Genomic DNA, 14,286 nt, shown 5'->3' with positions numbered 1-14,286 from the left:
CTTTCTTCATATTTATTGGAAGTTTACTTTCAGCAAGTCTTGAGCCATCTTGTAAATTTAACCACTTCATTGAATGTGATCAAATATTTCTCCTCAGGAGACCTTTACATTTGTTTCAAATTTTAAGGTGAAGATTTTAAAAACTTAACATTTAACTGTTGGGTTTGTTGCAATAACACACCAGATTTAGTTGGTGGGATGTGATAGAATTATTTGAAAATGATGTGTAGTCAAATTTTATTTAGATTGACCTGACTGCAAGGAAAGTCACAGAATGCAAAACAGAAGTAGTAACTACAATCAGTTGGCAGCAAAGACCTAAATATGAATTGCCTATTAATTAGGTATAGGATGATGTGGTATGAGTGCCAATGACACAACTCTCCGTACAAGTTACAATTTATAACAGTAAACCTTTATAGGTCAAGGTAGATCAAGGTACGGCTTTCAACACGGAGCCTTGGCTCACACAGAACAGCAAGCTATAAAGGGTCACAAGGAATTACTATTGTAAAACCATTCATATGGGAAAATCAATGATCTAATCTATATAAAGCTTTATTATATCATGGGGTAGAAGACATGCATGCTCAAACCTGTTATATTAAAATTTTGAGTAAAATGGAGTGATTTGTCAGAGACAAAATTTAAATATAACACCTGTACACTCACCTCATATTACACCAATAGAAATGAATCTGGTTGTTGACACCTTCGAAACAAACACTTGGTACCTATCAGTTCAGACAGTGGAGAGTTTATACTTTTAAATACATTTTGCCTAGTTCTTTAATTTCACTTTCAGAAATATTAAAGATGTAATGTCACCCACAAGCCAATATTTTTGAGCTTGTATTTCATATTAGCCAGAAAGATTGACTTTAAGGTAATCGATATTACTAAAACAATAATGTCGGCTTCATATTTAGATTTGTTTTCTGTATAAATTATTGTCGCAAATGGACTTCCTTAAACTAGGATCTATCCTAGATTGGACAATTTTAGTTTTCCCATTGCCATGTTCGTTATACAAATATGGAGATGTCGTTGGTTGCCAATGAGGCGGTTATCCTCAAATGGCATGCATATTAGCAGAGACTTTCTATACTAACTACTTAGTATAGAAACTCCCTTATATAAGCAACAATGTATAGCATATGCGGCCTGTAACTTCCAACAATGATCAAAAGCCATTCCCAACAATAGCAGTAAGCTAAAATTTAAATATGACTGACCGTAGCCAACTACATCAACCTAATTGCAGGCTTCTGACTTTGGACAGGAATGAAGTGGGTTTTAACTTGTTTGTGAGTGCCGCTCATCTGCAACAATGGTGTAACATTTGTAAAAAGCTTGACTTGACAGAACTAGAGGCTCTAAAGAGCCTCTGTCGCTCACCTTGGTCTATGTGAATATTAAACAAAGGAAGCAGGTGGATTCATGACAAAATTGTGTTTTGGTGATGGTGATGTGTATTTCCATCTTATTTTACTGAACATTCTTGCTGCTTACAATTATCTCTATCTATAATGAACTTGGCCCAGTAGTTTCAGTGGAAAATGTTAGTAAAAATTTACAAATTTTATGAAAATTGTTAAAAATTGACTATAATGGACAATATCTCCTTAGGGGGTCAATTGACCCTTTTGGTCAGTTGACTTAATTTTAGGTCTTACTTTGCTGTACATTATTGCTGTTTACAGTTTATCTCTATCTATAAAAATATTCAAGTTAATAACAAACCAGATGCTCCACAGGGCGCAGCTTTATACGACCGCAGAGGTTTAACCCTGAACGGTTGGGGGAAGTATGGACACAACATTCAAGCTGAATTCAGCTCTAAATTTGGATTGTGATTAAATAGTTGACACAGCATAGGTTTCGGACACAGTATGAATGTGGTCTAATAAACTTTAAAATTTGTTTTTTGCCTTTGAGCAATTCACTATGCTGTTGAATATTAATCCTCTCTAGAAATGTTTGAAGAAATTTTCTTTTTATTTATATATGAAATCTGAAATGAGAAAAATTGAACCCCCCACCCCCCAATTTTTTTTCACATCCCCCTTTACCTTATTCCAAAATTGATCTCAATTCAAATTTCTAATGGAGTTTGCAACAATAACTACTCATTTAAATACATCATAAAATATTAAAATGTAAAAAAAAGTGCTTGTTATCCCTGAATGGTAAAGATTGTTTTAATTTATCAGTTGGTAGTAAAAGTGAATATACATTGTATATTGTATAAAACAATGATTTAAGTTGATTCAACTACTATTCTGGACAAAGAAAGATAATTCCAATTGAAAATTTCTTGCTATTGCGCACTATTGTGCAATTAGATATTTCTTGCTATTGCGCAATACTGTGCAATTGAAAATACTTGCTATTGCACAATACTGTGCAATTGGAGATTTCTTGCTATTGCGCAATACTGTGCAATTGAAAATTTCTTGCTATTGCACAATACTGTGCAATTGAAGATTTCTTGCTATTGTTGAATACTGTGCAATTGAAAATTTCTTGCTATTGCACAATACTTAATAAAATAATTGTAGATCCTGATTTTGACCAACTTGAAAACTGGGCCCATAATCAAAAATCTAAGTACATGTTTAGATTCAGCATATCAAAGAAGCCCAATAATTCAATTTTTGTTAAAATCAAACTAAGTTTAATTTTGGACCCTTTGTACTTTAATGTAGACCAATTTAAAAACGGGACCAAAAATTAAGAATATACATACACAGTTAGATTTGGCATATCAAAGAACCCCAATTATTCAATTTTTGATGAAATCAAACAAAGTTTAATTTGGACCAACTTGAAAACTGGGCCAATAATAAAAATCTAAGTACATTTTTAGATTCAGCATATCAAAGAACCTCAGGGATTCATTTTTTGTTAAAATCAAACTAAGTTTAATTTTGGACCCTTTGGACCTTAATGTAGACCAATTTGAAAACGGACCCAAAAATTAAGAATCTACATACACAGTTAGATTCGGCATATCAGAGAACCCCAATTATTCAATTTTTGATGAAATCAAACAAAGTTTAATTTTGGACAATTTGGGCCCCGTATTCCTAAACTGTTGGGACCAAAACTCCCAATCAATCCCGACCTTCCTTTTATGGTCATAAACCTTGTGTCAAAATTTCATAGATTTCTATTTACTTAAACTAAAGTTATAGTGCGAAAACAAAGAAAAAGCTTATTTGGGCCCTTTTTGGCCCCTAATTCCTAAACTGTTGGGACCAAAACTTCCAAAATCAATCCCAACCTTCCTTTTGTGGTCATAAACTTTGTGTTTAAATTTCATAGATTTCTATTTACTTAAACTAAAGTTATGGTGCGAAAACCAAGAAAAATGCTTATTTGGGCCACTTTTTGGCCCATAATTCCTAAACTGTTGGGATCTCAACTCCCAAAATCAATCCCAACCTTCTGTTTGTGTTCATAAACCTTGTGTTTAAATTTCATTGATTTCAATTTACTTATACTAAAGTTATTGTGCGAAAACCAAGAATAATGCTTATTTGGGCCCCTGTATGGCCCCTAATTCCTAAACAGTTGGAACCAAAACTCCCAAAATCAATCTCAACCTTCCTTTTGTGGTCATAAACCTTGTGTAAAAATTTCATAGATTTCTATTTACTTAAATTAAAGTTATAATTCGAAAACCAAGAAAATGCTTATTTGGGCCCTTTTTGGCCCCTAATTCTTAAACTGTTGGGACCAAACTTCCAAATCAATCCCAACCTTCCTTTTGTGGTCATTAACCTTGTGTTTAAATTTCATAGATTTCTATTTACTTAAACTAAAGTTATAGTGCGAAACCAAAAGTATTCGGATTACGACGACGACCGACGACGCCAACGTGTTACCAATATACGACCAAAAAATTTCAATTTTTGCGGTCGTATAAAACGGCAAAATTTCCTTAAATTACCAATTCAGGGGCAGCAACCCAACAACCGTGTGTCCAATCCATCAGATAGATCTTGACCTGATAAACAATTTAATCCCGTCAGATATGCTCTAAATGCTTTGGTTTTTGAGTTATAAGCCAAAAACTGCATTTTACCCCTATGCTCTATTTTTGGCCGTGGCAGCCATCTTGGTTGAATGGCTGGGTCACCAGGCACATTTTTAAAACAAGATACCCAAAAGATGATTGTGGCCAAGTTTGGATTAATTTGGCCCAGTAGTTTCAGAGGAGTTTATATTTGTAAATGATAACTAAAATTTACGAAAAAATGGTTAAAAATTGACTATAAAGGGCAATAACTCCTAAAGGGGTCAACTGACCATTTCAGTCATGTTGACTTATTTGTCAATCTTACTTTTCTGACCATTATTGCAGTTTACAGTTTATCTCTATCTATAATAATATTCAAGATAATAACCAAAAACAGCAAAATTGCTATAAATGCTTTGGTTTTTTAATTTTAGGCCAAAAACTGCATTTTACCCCTATGTTCTATTTTTAGCCATGGCGGCCATCTTGGTTGGTTGGCCGGGTCACTGGACACATTTTTTAAACTAGATACCCCAATAATGATTGTGGCCAAGTTTGGTTTAATTTGGCTTAGGAGTTTCAGAGGAGAAGATTTTTGTAAAAGTTAACAGTCGACGACGACGACGACGGACGACGGACGCAAAGTGATGAGAAAAGCTCACTTGGCCCTTTGGGCCAGGTGAGCTAAAAATCAACTCACAAAAAGACAAAGGACACAAATTACCGTTCTAAGAGTACTCACATTTACTGAAAGAATTAGCTCAAAGCCCATTCCAAGAAATATGTAAGTCCTGCCAGTATAGAAAGTACCTGGTCCTGTTTTCTTACAATAAAATGTCAATCAATATGCATTCAACAGATTAGTCAAAGGACGCCACTAATAGCCTGTAATAACTTGACATTGTCTGATGCCCGAAAATAACTATGGTATTGGCATATTATTGTAGAGCATTTATAAAAATGAATTTATGAATGTCCATATGAATGTTAGTACCGATAAAGACAGATTTCAAAGTTCCTACTTCAGTGTTGAACTGATAACCTTCAAGACTAAGTCTAATTAAAGAATCAATAAGTTTACATGATTTGTGGACTCTATAAACAACATTACCGTTACCACTTTGATTCCATCTTTAGCATTAATATATTTTCTGCCATCAAATGATCTCTACATACGTAACGTAAATGTTGACATAGACAATATCAATTGACTGGGTTCTTGACAATAAAAAAACGTTCGAGCAGCATAATAAGAAAGAATGACTGAAATCTGAGACTATTATAACACTATGTGTTGTGTTATAGTAGTCTCAGCTGAAATCAAACATTGCTCCGTGTTGAAGACCGTACTGTGACCTATAATGGGTTTTCTTTTACAAATTGTGACTTGGATGGAGAGTTGTCTCATTGGTAATCATACCACAATTATTTCTATTAACAAGATTCACCGTCACCATCAAGAATAGGTTGCTCATAACGATGTGTCTTAGCTTAAAAGGATTTTGGTTTATTGTATTATATCTTTATATACAAGGCAACTCGTCTAATCTTAAAACTTACTGATTGTATTTTTGAACTGTGTTTATTTGCCTTACAAGTAAAAAGGAGACGGACACTCATGCTCATTGTATATTCTTATAGTATTAATGAGAGGAAAATTAGTCTTTTAATTACTGTTGCCTGTAATCAACAGGCTTTTTCTTCTTGTGATATTACGAACAACTACTGGTTTGATACCTCTACTAGTAAGCTGTTAGATTCCGAGGGTATTACCAGCGTAGTAGCAAGTACTTCAATACAGACATGAAAATACGGATGTTGTTTGATTAGAATTTGCTGTTATTTGAACTGTTTTTGAAATTATCTTCAATTAAAAAATATATCTCACCCATTCAATTATCTGGTTTGGTTTCACTTTGGATCTTTTTCGTTTGAATCACTTTTCAAATTAGTTTTATATTTGTGATATATAAATGTGTTTACCCTTTGTATCACTGAATAGATGTTAGTTGTCGAAATACGCATCTTGTGAATTAATTAAAACTAGCACAATTTATTTTATTAAAAGGAAATCATTTAAAATTATTTTACAGGGAAAAGAACAAACCGACAAGACTAGCTTGGCAGTTAATATGTATTTTCCTGCTTGGCATCAACAGGAATATAATGTCACACAAAGTAGTGTTATGTTGAAAGCTGAAGTTAGAATATCTTTTCAGTAAATTTGCATTAACATTATTATAAACAAGATTATAAGCTGATTAGGGATTGTAGTTACGACGTAAGGAACATATACGATATCATTTGTGAAACGGTTATTCCATAACGGTCAACCAACTCGTGATGGCGTCCGTAAAATTTACGAAGGGATGATTTCAACTTCCCCATTTGAAACTCTTGGTTTAATAGCTTCCTTGTGAACAGTAACCCTCTATCAAGAAAATCATGATAGGAAATGCAAGCACGGGAATATCGTATCAATTGGGAGATATATACCCCGTATGCAGGTGTTGCTGGAATGTTGCTACTTAGAAATGGAAAGTTCACAATTGGAAAGCTGAAATCATCTCTTTTGTCGTAAAGTTTTGTTTTCAACCGACCCTCATTGTCAATTTCTAGATGTAAGTCAAGATATGAAGCCGACTTAACTGTATCTGTAGTATCCTTTATCTCCAATTCGATGGGATAGATGCGTTACACATAGTCACCAAATTTTGAATTGTTTAGTGAAAGAACGTCATCTATATAGCGGAAAGTAGAGTTAAAGGATATTGCTAACTTCTTATCTCTCTTCCTAAGAAGTTTCTGCATGAAGTCAGCCTCATAATAATAAAGAAACAAGTCGGCAAGTAGAGGGGCACTGTTTGTTCCCATTGGGATGCCGACAGTCTGTTGAAAAACACGTCCTCCGAACGTTACAAATATGTTGTCAATCAAGAAATGAAGTATCTTGATAATATCGGTTTCCGAGAATTTTTTGTTTGAATCAGAGTGATTCTTTACAAAGTATGATGTATCCCTCCCTAAGACAAGATACTTGTATCTACGTTGGCCATTCTTTTTTATGAAGCAAAGTAATACCAACTCTTTCAATTTGTCTTTTAGTTTGGAATGTGGAATACTTGTGTACAGAGTAGAAAAGTCAAATGTTTTAATACTGTTACAAGATGAAAGAGAGTTATTTGGACTCTTTTTTATTCGAGCATTACTGATGCATCTTTTGTAGACAAAACGTTCGTTTGGCTAACACTATTTTAAGCGTGTTATCTATGATGAGTTTATTATCAGACAGTCAGGTAACGAAAATATAAGTTTATCAAAGACTAAAATGAAATTTGCAGAAGTAGGATATTTAAAAGATTATTATGGATCTTTGGAACATGTTAACCCTCGGTCATCATGGCGTTCAGTTTTATACAACCAAACGTTGTGAAGTATAAATAAGCGCTTTATTTTATATGGTATCTTTACATCATCCATCTATATTAGAAATAACATTCAAACATAATTTTTCGATTTAATTGCATAGTTAACAAATATAATGTTACCCCGTATCTTCATATTTGTTACGCGCACGGTAATTTAATAAGTTTGCATTTTACATTGTGTTCATTTTGGGGTTCTCTTCGAGGTCCGCGTTTCAGTCAGATCGATTTCCATCCAAATTAAAGACAACATTACTAAACACATATTAGCAACAAAGTTAAATTGCAATAAACATGTATATGGAAACATTCATTATTAGGAAAAACAATATTCATTTGTACTCGCTAAGTGAAGAAAGGAAAACCTCAACATGTCGCAAATTTTCTCCTGTTTCTAAAGCTTGTGCGTATTAACTAAATATTTTCCTACAATGAAATTTTTTATAATGTATATTATTAATATTTGTGAGTGAACGCAGTAACGAGGTAATAAATGCAATGAAAATAGTCATGTTTTCTTTTTGCTATCGGTGCTTCCAAAATTGGAATTACATTCTTTGAATTTGACTGTTCCATATCAAATCTGTATCAATATGGTACTAAGTAAATTATTGCTATTTAATCATCTTTGAAAACAAGAACTAATTATTGATGCTTCTCCAATGAGCATGCGTTTTGGAATGGGAACCCCCTAAAGGAATCAAAATTGAAATACTGGGTAATTGATGCAAGATTGTATGTCCTGTTAAAACAGGGGATATATGTAATGTTCTTATAAAGCGAATCTTGTTTGCAAATTACAATATTCTCTAATAAAATTAACGGTACCAATTTTATTTGCACCAGATGCGCATTTCGACAATACATGTCTCTTCAGTGATGCTCGTGGCCAAAATATTTGCAATCCAAAGTATATATAAAAGATGAAGAGCTATAATCCAAAAGATCCAAAAAGTATAGCCAAATCCGTGAAAGGAATCAGAGCTTTGCATGAGGGAGATACATTCCTTAATTTATAATAATTTATAATATTTTGTAACAGCAAATTTTAATAACACAATAAATCCGTAATGAGCATTAAGAAGTTAATTATCTTTATAAACCTATTAAGCTAAGACATCTTGTTTTTATGTTGAACAGATCTCATTTGATCTTAATATAACTGTGTATTTATATTTTGTCTTTGTTTGGTATTTAAAATGTATTGTTTGAACTTAATTAAGGACATATTGGGTCTGTAATATGATATATTATAAATCGTGTGACAATTCTACATTCTGAATGGTAACATAATACCGCAAATCGTTAAGTGTACAACACACATGTTATATACACATGTCAACATACAATACAAAATGTAAGTTATTCTTATGTTAACCATCTAATCGTGTCTTAATATTGTGCATTATAAAATTTTGTTATATCTTCATGAGGTAATATAAATTTTGTAAACATTTATGCCTAAATACAGAACTCTGTCTAATGTTGGGGATAAATTATATAATAATATAGTAAGATAAAAGTACGCTTCTGTATACTTACCTAACTAACAATGAGCATTTAAAAGTTAATTATCTTTATAAACCTATTAAGCTAAGACAAATGATAATTTTAATCGGTAATTAATAATATTTATTGATTAATTAATATGTGCTTGCTTTAAGTTCATTTGCAAACAGTACTATTCAGGACGAAAGAAAACAAAATATTTACAAGTAGAAAATGTAATACAAAATATGCCAAATCGTAATCAAAGGTACCAGGATTATAATTTATTACACCAGACGCGCGTTTAGTCTACATAAGACTCACCAGTGACGCTCATATCAAAATATTTATAAAGCCAAACAAAAACAAAGTTGAAGAGCATTGAGGATCCAAAATTCCAAAAAAGTGGTGCCAAACTCGGCTAAGGTGATATATGCCTGGGATAAGAACATCCAAAATTATGTATGGTTGGTTGACCGTGCTGAAGCGTTTTTACACTGTCGCTGGATAACTAGCGCATGCATATGGTTGATGCAAAATGTTCAGTTATAAAAAAAAAGTGTCTTTGTGGATTATAAATTGACGTATATAAGTCATTGACGACGCGACCCTATCACACTTACATAAAAGATTCTTCAAGGTCAACGATTTATCACTATATGTACATGTAGGGGTGACTGCACTGGATCTTTTTTATCAAATAGATTAAATGATCAAACATTAATGCAAATAGAATGATATCTTCGGTAATGTTACGTTATTAAATACGCAAAAGCAATGATTTGAACTTTTGAATAAGGTGAAGGATATGGTCCTAGCCATCCGTAAACACAAATGACAAACTTAACTTAGTTTTACAACAGAGTCAATCGCATTATCTAACTCAAATTAACGCAAATACTGTTAATGGTAAATTTAGAATAATATTGAAGTATTGAGTGATATTGAATTAAAAATTGTCTATAATTTACAACATTTTAACATATTTCTATATAGTTTTTATATATAGTGTAATAAATTGAATGGAGTTCTGCGTTCTCACAAACAGAACTCCCTTGTACACTGGTTCTGCTTTATACCCCTGTAACAAACTTTTTTTACGGGAATCTCACTTATCTGTCTAAATGCAAAGTTGTTCAAACATGACAATCCTACCAAATTTACGAAGTTATCTTGCATATATATCGTAAAACCCTCAATTTTAAATCATTTACAGGCTAAAAAATAATGTATTCATAAATTCTTTTGTCTCTGAGTCAACACATTTTTATCAACACTCTTATATTCAGATCCTCTGGAAATGCAAAAACGCATGATTCAACGAGCACGTCATATTAAAGATGATGGAAGTTATGTTATCAAAGACCTGGAATACAAAGATTTTTCTTGCGACACAACATATAAAGAGAAGCAATGTGAAAATACATTTTTCAGTAGTGAATTACGTATAAGTTCTAGAGTACAGCTAGTTAAGAAAAACAGATATTCTGAAGAAGATAGTAGAGAAGTTATCGAAATATTCCCCGATCCGTTAAAATTAAACGAGCTCATGAAGAAACGAAACGCCAGAAGAGAACAAAGAAAAGCAAGATATAACAAATGTAAAGAAATTACTAGAAAAATGAAAAAATCTGAATCAAATGCTGTAAGCTCCCCGATAAAAACAGAACCTTCTGAAAATACTAGTGTCATAGAAACATGTACGCTTAGTATAAAAAGTTGTAGTCAAACTGAGTCACCGGACATCATTGATTCGATATTCGTCAATGAAGAAAGTGAACCTGGGAACTGTTTTATCAAGATCAAGAAACAGGCTTTGATGTTTACTGGAAATGGATGTTTTCTACAAAAGACTAACTAAAACAATGTCTTGCATCCTATGTTCATGTTTAGCCAATACACATTACATTTCATCTGAAGTTGGCGTGTAACATTATGTGTACTACAATAATTTGAAAAAACAATCATCCCATTTCATTATGAATAAGACAGTATCGCGCTAATGAATCTTTGAAGATTTAATTTTGAGAACTAAAAGATAATAAGTAGTGTGTTTGTCTAATTGGTTTTATGCTGAATATATTAATACTTGTCTTTACATTATAGTTCTATTATTGATGTTGTTATGTCTGTCACTGAAGATTTAATGTTTAGTGATACAAATCATGATAAATATTTACTTTTCATTAATATGCTTTGGATAGAATAAATTCCAATGAAGCTGAATGCAGTTGCAAAAATGTTAATTTTATGTGGTTAATATTTTTTTCTTGTTCAAGTTAGTTGTCATTCTGTTGGTCGCTACATTGTCTTTTTGTGTGTCTAAAGACGGAAAGTCCCTTATCAAATGGCAAAATCAAAATGGACAAACACATCAAACCAATGGATAACAACTGTCATATTCCGGACTTGGTGCAGGCATTACTTATGTAGAAAATATTGGATTAAAACTCAGACTGGTTGTTTAGCAAGCTAAGTCTCCCACTTGTTGGACAGTCATAACAAGTCATAAATCATATGTCATTGATAAGAATTAAAAATCCTTTTTAAAAACTCAAAAGACGTATAACATGTCTGCACAAGCAAGGAATCCGACAATGATCGGACAATTTCTTAAGTGTTATGACTAGATAAAAAGTAAAATCACAAAAATACTGAACTCCGAGAAAATTAAAAACGCAAAGTTCCCAATTAAATGACAAATACATTAAACGAATGGAAACCCACTATAAATTGTTGATACAAGATTTAATAAGTTTTCATATGAAATGAGTCCTACACCTGGGACACAAGAAGGTTCCTGCACTGGATATTCTATACAGGTAGAATTATATTATACTGTTTAATTACACGTATATTAGTCTCGAGGAAATCATTATTCTGCAAATCTACAGACCTTTTTGTTAAATGTTATAGTTGTCTTTCTGAAGAAAAAAAAAGAAAATCACAAATATACTGAACTTCGGGGAAAATTTAAAACTGAAAGTTCCTAATCAAATGGCAAAGTCAAATGATAAAACGTATCAAATAAATGGACAACTACTGCTATATTCCTGACTTGGTACATGCGTTTTCAAATGTAGAAAATGGTGGTTTGAACCTGGTTTTATAGCGCAAAACCCTTACTTGTCACATCAAATTCCATTATATTTACAACGATGCGTGAACAAAACAGACATAGTAAGTAAACTAGTCAAAATATGGGCACAGCAGTCATCACTGTTTCGCAATTAAACAAATATTTAGCAAAAAGCAAAAAAGGCATCTATAAAATTGTTTTAGAAATACCCTCTTTTTTATTAATAGTGTATTTATTTTGTTAAGTGGTTATCGTTGTTAACGTGGTTCACTAGTATTTATCGTTTTTTCCTATTAGACTTGTCTTACACTAGTCATTTATGGCCCTTTATTGTTTGCTGTCGGTGTGAGTTAAGGTTCTGTGTTAAAGGTCGTACTTTGGCCTATAGTTTTAATTGTGCTTTTTACACATTGCAACTTGGATGGAGAGTTGTCTCATTGGCACTCATACATTATACCTCAAAATGTAAAACATCCTGTAGCATGTCGTACTATGAGAGGTGAAAATAATTTAACATCCCTATTAACAACAACGATTTTTCTTAAAATTTCAGATATATACAGAATTAGCGCAAACTTTCCGAACCTTTGAAATAGTTATACAATGAATATTTAGTGTGTTTATAAAATCATTTGATGTGACGCATATGCATATAGTGAAGTCTTAATTTTTAACAATAGACTAGGATAGGATCGTAATAATATGTCATTAATATGTTTTTGGACTAATAAGTTAAAATATATCTTTGCTATCTTTCGCATCTCTTTTAAGCTTTATTATATATGACATGAGCAAGTAAAATATATCGACAACGTCACCGAAGTTTTTTTTTATTTCATAAATCTGACAAAATCAAACATCAGACTATGTTAATAACGGAACTAAAAGAATATATGCAGTATAACTTGGTAAATGTGGTATGGATGTCGTGTGAGAAAACGTTCCATTAAAATAGATGAGTCAGGTTCTCGTAACAAACTTTTATAGGGGTACATGTATAAAGCAGTACAAGTATGCAACTGATTTGTTGCGAAGACTAAAGAGAGTGCGTATATCACTCACTTTTATTCATCACAATATATTAATCAAATAGAAATATGTAAAATCTTATAATTTTTATTAATTTTTATAATTTTTATCTTATTCAGATCACGTTCTTGTTACTGTTGTACAACTAAGTTAAATGATTCATTTATGTTGAATAGAGATGGTTAGAACAATATCCTTCTCATTATGCAATAGTCCAAATTATTGGTTTTGCGTAATAATTATATAAACATTACAGAAATTATCAAGTTTCATTCTTATGTATTAATGTTTGATCATTCGATCTATTTGATTACATATCAAGCGCAGTCACCCCGTAACATGTACGTATAATAATAACTCGTTAACCTCGAGTGATCCTTTGTTTAAGTGTGAAAGGGTCGCAGGTCAATGAAACAAATGTCAACTTATACTCATTGATAAAGACAGGAGATATTATTTTACGCAATCCAATAGGGACTTTTATTTTATTACTTAATATATAAACTGAATATTTTGCATAAAAAATAAACAGCGTTTTTTCCTGCGACAGTCTTAAATTGCAACCCACCTTGCATAGCCAAGATTTTGATTTTGTTTTACGTTTTGTACTTGTGATTAATATTTATTTCTTTTCGTTTTAATCTTTGCAAATGAACTTAAAGCAACCAAATACCAATCATTCAATATAATTAATTACTGATTACAAATACCCTGTGTCTTGTTGAGGTTATTATAAAGCTCAAGTTGTGGAGCCATTTATAAAAAAAAAAGTCCGTACAACTTTTTTTGGCACGAGATATTTTCGGAATAAATAACTTGAGATAAGCGGAACTAAACGTAAACTCGATCTGTATCTCATCACGCATGTGTTTGACTCACGTATGAACATTAGCATAATATGTGAAGGCGCTTAGAAAAAAATCTGATTTATTTCTACGAAATTTTCAAAGTCCAAAGCACATCAGTGAATTGGAACCAAACGTAAATTCGATCTGCAACTCATCATAGTCGACTTGCATACAATAAATCAGCTAACTAATTTTCAAGGACGTTTATGACAAAAACTGCAAAACTGTCCAAAGCCTGTAAATGAGGCAAAATTCAGTAGAGCAAAAACAAACGTAATCCCGATCTGTTACTCATCATAGTTGACTCACATACTAAAAATGAGCTCAATATTTAATGGTTTTAAGAAGAAAAAACTCCATAAAACTGTTCGTTGCAGAATGACGGAATGACTT

The 14,286-nt window shown here is 32.2% G+C and overlaps 1 long non-coding RNA gene across 1 annotated transcript; it reads left to right on the top strand.

The window, feature by feature from the left end:
- The first annotated feature begins 8,718 nt into the window (after nt 1-8,718).
- Nucleotides 8,719-11,163, top strand: LOC139490538 (uncharacterized). The gene is made up of 2 exons (XR_011656358.1): nt 8,719-8,806; nt 10,227-11,163. It is a non-coding gene; the product is annotated as an uncharacterized lncRNA (long non-coding RNA).
- Nucleotides 11,164-14,286: the final 3,123 nt, after the last annotated feature.

The sequence above is a fragment of the Mytilus edulis genome, chromosome 10 (assembly GCF_963676685.1).
Source record: "Mytilus edulis chromosome 10, xbMytEdul2.2, whole genome shotgun sequence".
NCBI lineage: Eukaryota > Metazoa > Mollusca > Bivalvia > Mytilida > Mytilidae > Mytilus > Mytilus edulis.
Note: the sequence above shows the minus strand (reverse complement) of the source record. Positions and strands in the feature narration are given on the sequence as shown.